The sequence below is a fragment of the Lygodium microphyllum genome, chromosome 9, assembly GCF_053477565.2.
Source record: "Lygodium microphyllum isolate KBCC chromosome 9, Lygodium_microphyllum_v1.1.10, whole genome shotgun sequence".
NCBI classification, from domain to species: domain Eukaryota; kingdom Viridiplantae; phylum Streptophyta; class Polypodiopsida; order Schizaeales; family Lygodiaceae; genus Lygodium; species Lygodium microphyllum.
The window spans coordinates 16,261,097-16,275,005 of NC_141143.1; positions in this window are offsets into that span (position 1 = coordinate 16,261,097).

Genomic DNA, 13,909 nt, shown 5'->3' on the forward strand with positions numbered 1-13,909 from the left:
TTGAAACACTATGCCTTTGAAAGTGGCAAGGAATATCAGCAACCAATGCTCTGGGATTCTAGCATTTTTGGCTACACATGCTACCATGAGCCTGGCTACATGAAGATCGGGGTCTTCATTGTATTCTCCCTTGAAGATTGACATAGAACTACATTCCTTGGCTTGTCATCAACGTTTCTAGGATGGATCTGGCTTGGAAGGGAACCTTGGTTTACCATTGGGACTTCTATAAAGAGTGCCACAAAGGTGCCAAAGGAGGCCTCTACTGCCAGCTTGTTCTTGGCTTTGATTTTGCCTTCTCTCTTCTCACGTATCTCTAGATTCATTCTGGTGCTTGCCTCTTGATTGCATCATTCATCAGGGAGTTGGCTCCACCGAGTTTGTCTACACTCAATAAAAGGGAATCAAAAGGGCTTCAATATCTAGATAACTCTCTTGCCAATATTTCTTCTACTTACTTTTTTTAACGTCTGTGAATTTAGCTTTCATTCCATTGCATAAGGAAATATATTCAATTCTGAATATGTAAAAAATCATTCTTCTAAGGATTGCCATAGTGCCATTTTTCTAATAATAACTTTAGAGGGTTTTAATAGCATAGGTTGTGAAGAACACTCTATACTCTATCTACTAGCTTCCTATGTGTTACTAATTAGACAGGTTGTCAATATACTAGGCATCCCCCATGTATTTTGTTGTTGTACATCCACAAACAATTCCGAACTCTTTTCCTTCTTATTCTTGTGAACTTCCATTGACCACGACTTCTCAAGCTTCTTCACAATCTCCTAGTTGATGATATTTTCAAAATTCTTCAATGAAGGGCAAATCTTCTATTGATACTTATTCTATCTGTTTTGCTCTTTAGCTTTGTAGGAAACAATTGGCTATAGTGATACAACTTGATGTAGCTTTAGAAGACAATGAGATTAGTCCATCACATAAAGCCACATCAAGATAGTGACATATTTTTGCATTGAGAAACACACTTCTTGTAGAAAGTGGATTTGGTAATAAAGATCTCCAATTCTTCAACAATTGTAGAAATTCTACAATCTTCTAATGCTTTTCTTCCTCTTCAATAGTGCCATTCCATTTTTTAGCCTCTGTTGGCGCTTGTTGATGGCAGATTTTTCCAATTGCACACAAAAAACATGAAACCCTAAGAGAGAAAATAGAAAAACTACTATAAGAAAATTGAGAGAGTATTTTAAAGAATTTTTTGAAGCGGAAAAGAGCTTGCGAGGTTGCCAAAAACCAAATTTTCATGCAAAAGGAAATAGTTGTGAATCAATGAGCTAGGGTTTTCCTAGATGAAGTTTGATGCCAACAACCCAAACCAAGCCTTGGTTCATCGATTGGAGTCCGTTTGACCCCCATTTAATTCCCACAAGGTTTTGTGTTGTGAAGTAATTCATGATCTAGAAGCCAAAAAGTGCATGGTGGGTGCCAACCTTATAGATTTCGACGTCACAAAGTTAGCCGTCGAGACATATCTCAATTCCAAGCACATTTGCCCCCCTCAAAAGTGAAAAAACCACTTTTTCCATAGTGTGAAACTCCCAAAGTGGACCCATTTTTTAGGGTTCTAACTTTAAACTTGGTTTAAGCTTGTGCAAGGAAGGGGTATGAAGAAAAAACGTTTTTCTTGGCAGGAAGGGGGGGGTTGCGCCCTCTCCAATCATTAAAAAATGGTTTTCTGAGCTGGCAACCATCAGAGAAACCCTCTTAGTTGTGAGATGCTCCATTTTTCACCCATCATCACTCCACAAATAATTGAATTTGATGCTCTATTTAGCAATATCTCATTCCATTATTTCTCTCTCCTCTCTCCTCTTGTGGACTATTCTTATGGATCAATGTAAAAGAGAGGAGGATGCTAACACCAGTGATCACACGACATACCTTTGAAAAGTGGAGGAATAGGCGTATAAGTCCCATAGCTAAATATTCTCAGGCTAAATACATCATTGTTGCTATTATTGATTACCTAATTATGTGGACTAAGGCTATGGTCATGATTAGAAACGATGTGAGAACAATAACAAAATTCTTATGGAAGCAAGTGATATCATGGTTTGCCCGCTCCATTAAGATTGTAAGTGATCAAGGTATGCACTTCATTAATAAAGCAATTTCACACTTAATGTCTACATTCATGATCATACACCAAAAATCCTTTCCATATTACCTACAAGCAAATGGTCAAGTTGAAGCTACAAACAAAAACCATCTCTGCAGCTCAAAGCAATTGGGACAACAAGTTGATGGTAACACTTTGGGCCTATTGAAACAAGTCAATTCTTTGTCCCAAGCTACAACAAGGATGATTCTGTAACTCCCAATGTCTCTGCGCATAGGCATACGATGCAATTTCTATAATAACTTTTCACCGACCTGTAGAACAGTGGTCGCACAGCATAAAACAAGGCCTTTTCCTGAGTGCGTGCAGAAAACTTTTGCCTCCAAAACAGGCCCTGAAATGGCCTCAAATCAAAAAAACAGAGCAACCAAGGGCTAAAGCCCTTACCTGCAGCATATATTGCCCTCTTACTACACCGCGAAGGACATCTCAATCTGAGACAATGCACTCTTGCACTTTTCAGCTGTTCTACCTACAGAGACTTGCTCCCAAAATAGAAAAATGAAAGCAACACTGGTCCTCTTACCAGAATACCGCGAACTTGGCTTGCTTTCTTGAGCTCCTTACCACGAACAAGGCTCTGATACCATGTCAAGATTGTGGGAGAGAAGGAAGGAGTCTCACTTGTAGCTTTCCTGCTTGCACAATGGGGGAATACACACAAAGATGGAGGCTGAAAATAGTTTTCCTCTTCTTAGTTGTGTAAGCCAAAAGAACTCAAGTACATAGAAATAGAAGAACCCTATATATGGGTCTCAAACCAAACTCAACTAACTAAGGTGGCATACTAACTGAGCCACGAACTAGAGTAGATAAGGATAGCTGTCATCTAGCTATTATTCATGGGCGGTGTACCAACCGCATCTGCAACTGACAAGTCGGTGACATAAATGCACAACGGTCACCCTGGCATATCACGAGTGGAGCTCGATATCTCAACACACTCACACATTTGTCACCAAGAAAGACCAATCCCTAACTAACGGGGTGATATAAAAATTGTATTCCAAATCCAACTTGATAGGTTCCTAAATCTTTGCTTAGAGCACAAGGCTACTATGTTAGCAACAAGCTCATCTAATTTCCAAAGCTCACACAAGACTACCCAAGTATCCCCAGACATAAAATCATAGGACGTGAAACATCCACAACCAAGGAGAAAAAAATCACAACCATCTATACCTAATCATGTCCCTCAACAAGCCTAAAAAATGAAAGAACCACTACTCAATCCTATAAAGAGCCTAGGCTCTGGATGCTAACAAACAAGCTGCAAAGAATCACAATCCATTGAGTTGATAGACCCATATAGGGTAGCTATCCCTACCTATGAGAAATGCCAAAGATTACTAGAATTGTACCATTCCAATCACATCCCCAAGACCAAGTCCAACCAAAGGATGCGAGACCCCCCTCAAAACCTAAGACCACCTAAATTCAATCTTACAACAAGTGAAGGTCAAGCAGTCACACCGCTTGATTAAATCAGCCCAACCAAAAGGAAAATGTCCCTTTCGGAATCAGACCTTCATTAGAGGCAATCTCTCTTGGAACTAGTTGCTAGCATCATTGTATATAATTAATGATGATGAGGTCACATGCATTTGATGGCTAGATAACACCTTCACTCTATTCATGTGCAACTATGAATGGCTTGACCTAGATCTCCTCATGAAATTAAAACAGATGATGTGAGTTCTCTACCATGCTCATGGCAGGAATATGAACTCAGTTCAATAGGGATACCTCAATCCCCAATGAGCTTATTGCAACTTAGGTTTCACAACAGTAGGCCCTAAAAGGAAAATTAATTGCCTCCTTTCAAAGAAGCTATGTCAAGACCACATCCCATGAACTAGCCAACCTTGATCATCTTACACAACCTAACTCCTCGTTCTTGTAACATTGGTTTACTTTACAAGCATAATGGAAAAGAGAGGGATATTAGATCATGACCAACGCAGAGAAATGGCATGCCATTAAGACATCAAAGTACGATCCTACTTATGTTGTGCGCACATCATTTTGGGTACTTTCTTTAACATGTATATGTATGTTAGAATATAATGTGATGCTGCATACATACACGGATTGAGTCCTTTTAGAGCAAGGAAGAGGTTCATATTGCTAGTTACATTGGTTCAAGGGACCTTCTCATTGATTTTTTGACCTATATTACCCATATTGGTATTCGCCCATAGGACATGGACCATTACATCACAATGGAATATAATCCACACTTCTGCAAGTGGTGGTTGTAAAATAAGTTAAGAGTCTCTTTGTATATAAGTTGGTGGGCTAGCACCTCAAAATCAAATCCTCGCCATGACCCCCTTGCACAATCTTGGAAGTATTGCAATCCATTGGGAGGAGGAGGGGTTTTCATAAAGTCTACATAAATTTTGCAAATTGATCATTCTTCTAACTTTTCTAATCCTCACCACAACCCCCTTGCGCAATCTTGGAAGTATTGCAATCCATTGGGAGGAGGAGGGGTTTTCATAAAGTCTACATAAATTTTGCAATTTGTTCATTCTTCTGACTTTTCTAATATGCGTTGATCATTTTTCTAAATTTTTTTAAATGCAAAAAATTATTTGTGTTTGTGTGAGATGTGATGCTTTAATTTTTCTTAGCAAGTTGTACATATATTTTTTATTACTAACAAATTCAATACTTCTTAAAAACTCACCAGAAAGCTATTATTAGGCTTTGAAGGACAAGGAGAAAAAGTAACACATAAAAGGACAATCAAGTCCCAGATGCTATTTTTTAAAAGAGAACAAGTAGACTACAAGTTGAGTATAGAAGTTAAAGGATATTGCCACTTGCAATACAAACAGATCCACAACCTAAAAGAAGTGGTAGCCAAAAATCTAGATGCCAGGGAATTAGTAGACCAATGTAAATTGCATACACACATGGAAATTTTTGAAGGAGAAATAAATTACGGGCACTACACAATTTCTCATGATCTACGATCTTGACAAGCATAGTAGATTGATCATAGTAAGCAACAACCATGGATAGAAATAGGCCCGGATTCCTCTTAATCCAATAGTGGTGCATAAAGCTTTGGGCCTACTAGATAAGCAAGAGAAGCAACCAAAGAGAGATATCTATACAATGCTAGGGATGGATAAATAAAGGTTTCCACTAATGATGGCACTAGCCTAGAAGACATCCTAGATCCCTCAATTAGAGTTCAAGCTAAATTGATATGTATCCTATTCTCTAGAAATAGGTACAACTACATGATGAGTAGGATCCAAGTCACAATGTTGGAGAGTATGGTTGCTTGAGAAATGGACAACAAAAACCTCAATGCCTACATCATAAAAACAATCCATGATGCAGCAAAGGCATAAAGCTCTAGATCACAAGAGTCTAAGAAATTAGGATCCATATTAGCAACAAGTAGAGAGGCAGAAAGAAATAAGGTAGCAATCAAAGCCACAAGAATCCCTAGACATATCAATACAAGAGGTGGCATCCACCTATACTAAAACTCTGGATCATGTATCTATAAGGGAGCAAGAAGAACAAGAAATCAAGAGATTGCAACAAAAGGTAGAGAGGCTAGCTTACTACCACACAATAGAAGCTCCAAACAAAGAAAGCACCTAGTAAAACAGTTGCAATCAAAATCCTTATGACATGCTCAAAACTCATAGTGCCAAAGGCTAGAAACCTAGCAACAGCAATAGAAGCCACAATTAATATCAATTATAAGGAAAGAGGATAGAGCCATGTAAAGTGGCATTTGAGGATGTGAAGGTGGAATTATTCAAAACGCTAGTGTCAAAAGCTTCCAAGATAGATGAGGTTTTCTATGTCTTCATAACTTCGATAATGCGTAGTATTAGTTGTTGTCTATCCCAAATCTAGGAGGCATATCTTTATCGTATGATTTCTTTAGCCAAATGTTGAGTGTCTTGGAGCTTTATTAGAGCTATTTAGAGAAGGTCTTGTCAGCTATGATATTTTCCACTAAGAAGTTTAAAGATTATATTCTTTTATAAGAAGGTGGTGTTTTTCACTAAGACTGAGGGGTTATACCTACTCTTGAACAACCTTTAACCCCCTAATCACCTAGCCAAGTGGTTAATCTAGTTGGAAGAGTTTGACTATGAGATTTGAAGCAAACCACCAACATTGCAAGAAATTATGAAACATCTGGTAGATTTTTGTGAGTTTAAGGAAGAGTGGGCTGATATTAGTGGACTATGAATCCCGTCATGGGATGTAACTATTATGCATTGCTTATCCACAGGTAACCTAGCTAAAATTCTCTCTAAGTCCAAAAGGAGGAAGATTAAGAAACAAGCACTTCGGTTTTCATTAATAGTTGGTGTCTTGTATAGAAAGGGCTTGGGTGATGTTTATCATCATTGTGTGGTGCCTGATGAGGTGCCATTCATTTTAGATGAATGACACAATTCAACATATCAGAATCATTTCACTAGACAACTTACCACCCAAAAGGCTTTACGTTATTGAATATTGGTGGCTGACAATTTTCCAAGATGCTTTTGACTATGCAAAGCATTGTGATATCTGTTAGAGATATGATGCTAGGGAAAATTGTAAGTAAGTGCTTAGTCCCATTCTAGTGACTTTATCCTCCTTTGAAAAGTGGGGCATTGATTTTGTTGGATATGTGCATCCTTTGCCTACAACACAGAAGCATTATATCATTGTGGCAACTGAGTATTTTACACTCCTACTATGATGAAGGATAATGCCAAGGAAACATATAATTTTATTTTTTAAAAATTTGTTGGCTATTTTGGTCTATCCAAAGAGCTAGTGTTTGATCATAGGACATATTTCTTGAATAAGATTATAAAAGCTTCAACTAAAGCTCTGAAAATTAAGCATAATAAAACTACATCTTATGACCCCTAAGCGAATGGGCATGTAGAGAATACCAATAAGTAACTTGTGGGGATTTTATTCAAGGTTGTATTAGAGGGCAAGCATGATTTGGATAAGAAACTTTATATGGATGTCTAGGCTTACAACACAACATTCAAAAGAGTAATAGGCCACACCCCATTCAACTTAGTATATGGGAAAGAGTGTGTCTTTCCCTTGGAGATTGAGTTACCTATCGTGAGCTTCACTTTAAATTATTCTTTAGGCAAGGTAGAAGCATTGCAAGAATGATTTAGTTCCTTAGCACATCTTGATGGAATCAGATTGTGGAATTTGTTGCATCAAGAAGTAGAGAAGAAGTGGATGGAAGTGCTTCACAATATGCGAGCCTAGAAATATAAATTTACCAAGGGTCAATTGGTCTTGTATTATGATGCACTTCATAAGCTATTCCCAGGGAAGTTAGAAGCCATGTGGGATGGCCCTTATAAAATTGTTCATATATAGAGAAGAATGGCTCTATACCCCTTTTAGTAGACTTGCAAGGGGTAGATTCTAAGAGTAAAGTGAACTTCAAAAAGTTGAAGCCCTATTATGTGTAGTGAGGGTTGGCATAGGACTTGGTGCCTTTGCAAGTTCTTCTAGGATCTAGCTTAAACTTGTAGAGTATACCAAAGCTATTGGATGGGAAAAGTCATTCCCTATCTTTAGAAACCATACTTAGAGTAGCACTTGTTGAGATGTTTGCAATCACACCTACTTCATTCTTTTTGGAAGGAGTAGTGAGGGCTCATGACTAGAATCCCATAAGCACAATAAGAGAAGTGCTGCCATCCTGTTTCCTATAAAGCATTGTACTTGCTCTCTTTTCTAATGCAATGACATAGTACTTTTGTCTTTCACTAAAGTCTTTGTATCATTGTCAGTCTATACACAAGATTGTATTTATGAGTCCAAGCTTCCATCTTGGAACCTAATTTACTTGTTTAATAGTCAATCATGTCAGTGTCTTCATGACTCACTCTTTCTCTTCCAACCTCCATTGCTTCCGCCTCAAGCCATGTTCTAGATCCATGTTTTTACATAGTATCATAGCCATGGTGAGCATGGCATACATCCGTTCAGATTAGTAAACCCCCCTTCTAGCCTCTCTCCAACTTTGCTCACTCAAGTCCAACCAATGAGTTCATTTCCTTACTCTATCTTCACCAACCTTCCATGGTAGCCATAGCCAGGTAGTACCAACCTTGCTTGGAGCTCTTATATCTCCACATCCAGCCCATATCAGCTCACAATTTCTTCTGGGGACTTGTTTCTCTGCTCAAGGCACTAGTTCTTGGCACCTCAGAGTGCAACATTGGCCATCATATGCTTCAGCATTGCTGAAATTTCATCACGCTGTCTAGAACTGTGCTTGTGCTGCTGATCGTACGCCCTGATCTCTCTCCATGCAATGTGATGTTGACCGTCATCATAGGGCATTGATAGCCCATGAAGTAAGATTCATTTTTATTATAAAAAAAATGGAAATGATGCATATAGCTCCTACAATCTATGAAAAACCAAGCTACCCTGCAAACCCTAACTGTGACTGCCATAGCCAAGAACTCAAAGCTTCATCTTTCCATTATTCTCTCTCTCTTGACACTCAAACAAGCCTCTGCCACTCTGATGTTGAGATATCGAGCTCCACTCGTGATACGCCAGGGTGACCGTTGTGTATTTATGTCACCGACGTGTCGGTTGCAGATGCGGTTGGTACACCGCCCATGAATAATAGCTACATGATAGCTATCCTTATCTATTCTAGTTCGTGGCTCAGTTAGTATGCCACCTTAGTTAGTTGAGTTTGGTTTTTGACCCATATAGAGGGTTCTTCTATTTCTTTGTACTTGAGTTCTTTTGGCTTACACAACTAAGAAGAGGAAAACTGTTTTCAGCCTCCACCCTTGTGTGTCTTCCCCCATTGTGCAAGCAAGAAAGCTTCAAGCGAGACTCCTTCCTTCTCTCCCACAATCTTGACATGGTATCAGAGCCTTGTTCGTGGTAAGGAGCTCAAGAAAGCAAGCCAAGCTCGCGGTGTTTTGGTAAGAGGAGCAGTGTTGCTTTCATTTTCTGTTTTGGGAGCAGATCTCTGCAGGTAGCACAGCCGGAAATTGCAGGAGTGCATTGTCTCAGGTTGAGACGCCCTTCGCGCTGAAGCAAGAGGGCAGTATATGCTGCGGGGGAGAGCTTTAGCTCCTGGCGACCCTGTTTTTTTGATTTGAGGCCATTTCGGGGCCTGTTTTGAAGGCGGAAGTTTTCTGCACGCACTCAGGAAAAGACCCTATTTTATGCTGTGCGACCACTGTTCTACAGGTCGGTGAAAAGTTACTGTAGAGATTGCATCGTATGCTTGTGCGCAGAGACATTGGGAGTTTCAGAATCATCATTGGTTCCTGTTTATGCAAAATCGTCACTAGGAAGTGACTGTGTGGTCAAATACCACTTTCGCCAGTTTTGCAGATTTGCCCTTGTGAGGGTGAAGCTGTGTTTTTTGCAGTGACAGAATTTCTTGCAGTATTCTGTAATGGCGTCTGATTCTCTTTCACAGATTGTCACTGAAAAGCTTGACAAGAACAACTTCCAGGCATGGAAGTTTAGAATGACGAATTTCCTTATGGGAAAAGGATATTGGGAATTTGTTGCAGGAAATGAAGAAGAACCAGTTCTTCCTGATGTTCCCAATCAACAACAAATACAGGCATTTAAAACATGGCATGAGAGAGCCAGGAAAGTTATGTATTGGCTGTCTATCAGTATTTCAGACTCTATGATTGTGCATATTCAGGATGCAAGTACGCCAAAGGAGGCATGGGATACTTTGTCAAAAATGTATAGCACAAATACGCAAGCCAGGAAAATGCAGCTCAAGCAAGAGTTGCATAATGTGCAAAGAGAAAGTATGAGCATCAACGACTACCACATGAAGGTGAAGAAGATTGCAGATGCACTTGCTTCCATTGGGTCGCCAGTGGAAGATGATGATTTAGTTTCCGTGACCTTGAATGGTCTAGGAAAGGATTATGCACAGTTTCGGACATCCATTTCAGTTCGTGAAAGATTTCCTGATTTTGAGGAGTTGATTGCTCTTCTAATTTCTGAGGAACAGAGAAATGGTGGTGCATCTTCTTCAAGAGGAACTTCAAAAGAAGCTGTCTTCTACTCAAATGCTGGAAGAGGTAGAGGCAGAGGTAGAGGAGGCCGATTTGGAGGCCGTGGCAGAAATCAGAATATGCAGCAAACTCAAGAAAACCAGTCCTATGGAGGAGGACGTGGTAACTCTAGAGGCAGGGGGAGCCAAAGAGGTCGTGGTGGATGGCAAAGAGGCCAAAATGCAAACAGTCATGTTGAATGCTACTACTGTGGTAAAATGGGTCATATGGCTAAAGACTGCTATAAAAAGCAGAATGACATCATGAATGGAAAACTGCAACAAGGGAATTATGCAACTTCTAGTAGACAGGGTGATGACAGAAATGAGCATTTGTTCATGGTGCAGCACATGAACAATTCTATGACAAGTGCAGAAGAAAGCAATGATGTATGGTATGTTGACTCAGGTGCATCAAACCACATGACAGGTCATGCAGAATGGATGGAGGATGCAAGGAAAATGGAAAAACCAGGATTTGTGGAGACTGGTGATGATACTGCACATCCTATTGTGCAGATTGGAAAAATTCCCTTGTCTATGCAGGGTGGGAAAAAGAAATACCTGTCCGATGTATTTCATGTCCCAAATATCACCAAGAATCTGGTTTCAGTTGGTCAAATGGTTGAACAGGGCTTGCAGGTCAGATTTAATCCTCATGGATGCTTTGTTGAGGATATGAAAAATAAAGGTCGCTTGATAGCAAAAGGAAAGAAGAAGGGCAGAATGTTTACATTGGATGCAGACATGTCTGAATTGAGTGCAGCAATGTTTGCACATGGGACCGGTGTAGTTGCAGATATTGATATCTGGCATAAACGCATTGGTCATGTTAATGTACAGCGACTTAAATCAATGCAAGCCCAAAATATTGTTGCAGGATTGCCAAAATTCAAGGTTGCAGAAATGCATAAGGTATGTGAAGCCTGTCAGTTTGGAAAACAGGCAAGGAAACCATTTCCTAGACATGTTCAAGAGAGTGAGAAGCCATTGGAATTAATTCACTCTGATGTGTGGACAACTAAAGCAGCATCTCTTGGAGGCTGTCATTATTTTGTCAGTTTTATTGATGACTATAGCAGAAAAGTTTGGGTGTATTTTATGAAAAAGAAAAGTGAAGTTTTTGGGCATTTCAAAACTCTTAAAGCTATGGTTGAAAAAGAAACAGGCTTGCAGATAAAATGCCTAAGGTCAGATGGAGGGGGAGAGTACCTCTCAAATGAGTTTGCAAAGTTCTTGCAGGAGCATGGCATAAAGCAGCAATATTCATGCAGTTATACCCCACAACAAAATGGAATTGCAGAAAGGAAAAACAGGCATATTGGAGAGGTATCTCGTGCCATGCTCAATGAAAAAGACTTGCCAGATTTTTATTGGGCTGAAGCAGTTGCTACAGCAATCTACATAATGAACAGGACTCCCACTGCAGCAATACATGGAATGACTCCAGAGGAGAGGTATACTGGTAGGAAACCAGATATTTCTCATTTGAAAATTTTTGGTTGCATTGCCTATGTACATGTGCCAGATGAGCTGAGATCCAAGTTGGATCCAAAAGCTGAGAAGTGCATCTTTATTGGTTACTCTCTGCAGCAAAAAGGGTATAGATGCTACAACCCTTCTACTCGTAAGTTTACAGTGAGCAGAGATGTTGTTTTTGATGAGATGAGTAGCTGGTATAAACCAGTAAATGTGATTGATGATGAAGATGCACAAAATGGTAATGCTACACAGAATTCACAGCAGCAGTCACAAAATATTAGTGGACCTGGAGCGTCCTCTAGCAGTGGTTCACATTCTTCGCCATGGACAGGCAAATTGAGATCAGGAGAATCTTCTCAAAGCAATGCAGATAGTGGTATGCAGGTATCACGAAAAGGAAAAGAGAAGGTTGATCAGCCCATGTTTGATGTGAATCCAGGTCACTCTTATGTGGATGGTGAATCCAGTGGCTCAGAACAGAGCATTGATGATGAGTTGGGTATTCCTTCTATTGTTACACCTGGAGTAAGGAAGACCAGGGATGTTTTGAGAGCACCTGGGAGTGAACCTACTTTGCGCAGGTCTACAAGAGCTAGGTATCCTGTGGATAGGCTGAAATATGATGGATTTACAGCCATTCACTATGCATATATGGTCAAAGTGATACAGGAACCAGAACCCACATCTTTTGAGCAAGCCATGGGAAAAGAAAAATGGGAGAAAGCCATGGATGAAGAAATGGATGCCTTGGAAGCAAATGCTACATGGGAGTTAGTACCTTTGCCTAAAGGTAAGAATGCAATTGGCTGTAAGTGGGTTTATAAGGTGAAGCACAATGCTGATGGTTCTGTGAACAGATACAAGGCAAGACTAGTAGTCAAGGGGTATGCACAAACATATGGCATTGACTATGAAGAAACATTTAGTCCGGTTGCAAGGATGGCAACCGTAAGAGCAGTCATTGCTATGGCTGCATCAAAGGGATGGTCTTTACATCAGATGGATGTAAAGAATGCCTTCTTGCATGGTGATTTGCAAGAAGAGGTCTATATGGAGCAGCCACCAGGTTATGTACATGCTGTTCATCCTGAGTTTGTTTGCAGGTTGAAGAAAGCCTTGTATGGCTTGAAGCAAGCACCTAGAGCATGGTCTGACAAGATAGGACAGTATCTTGTCACTATTGGCTTTCAGATTTCCAAGGCAGATTTCTCACTTTATGTGAGAAAAACAGAGAAAGGTATTATGCTGCTTGTCATTTATGTTGATGATTTGATTATGACAGGTGACAGTGATGAAGATATCCTTCATGTGAAAATGCTATTGAAGCAGAAGTTTGAGATGAAGGATTTGGGAGAGCTGCGTTATTTCTTGGGCATTGAGGTGATTAGATCACCAAGTGGGATACAGCTCTTGCAGAGGCAGTATGGATTGGACATGCTGTCCAAATATGGGATGACAGGCTGTAAGCCTATTTCAGTTCCTTTGGAGCAGAATGTGAAGCTGAGCACAGATGCAGGTGAGCTTCTAGAAGACCCTACTATGTACAGACGCATAGTAGGAAGTTTGATTTATATGACTATTACCAGGCCAGATTTGAGTTATGTTGTTGGATTGGTAAGTCAGTTTATGCAGGCTCCAAGGAAACCACATTTGGATGCGGCTAGACGCATACTCAGGTATGTGAAGTCCACATTGCAGTATGGACTATTTTATGAGACTGGGGTTCAGATACAGTTGCATGGATACACTGATGCTGATTGGGCTGGTAGTATCTATGATAGACGATCTACCAGTGGATATGTGTTCTCTTTTGGGAGTGCTGCAGTCACTTGGAGCAGCAAGAAACAGCCTACAGTTGCCTTGTCGAGCACAGAGGTTGAGTACAGGGGTGCAGCAATGGCTGCATGTGAGGTAGCTTGGTTGCATAAGCTACTTTATGATATGCATCAGTCTACAGATGGACCAGTTGTCATTTATTGTGACAACATGAGTAGTATACACTTGGCAAATAACCCAGTCTATCATGCTAGAACAAAGCACATTGAGGTGCATTATCACTATGTGCGAGAGAGGGTTTTACTAGCTCTTATTGATCTAGTTTATGTTAGCACAGAGGATCAGGTAGCTGACATATTTACGAAGGCATTGGGCACAGAGAAGCTGCGCAAGTTCAGAGACCTGCTTGGTGTGCAGGAATTGGGATTGAGCTCGAG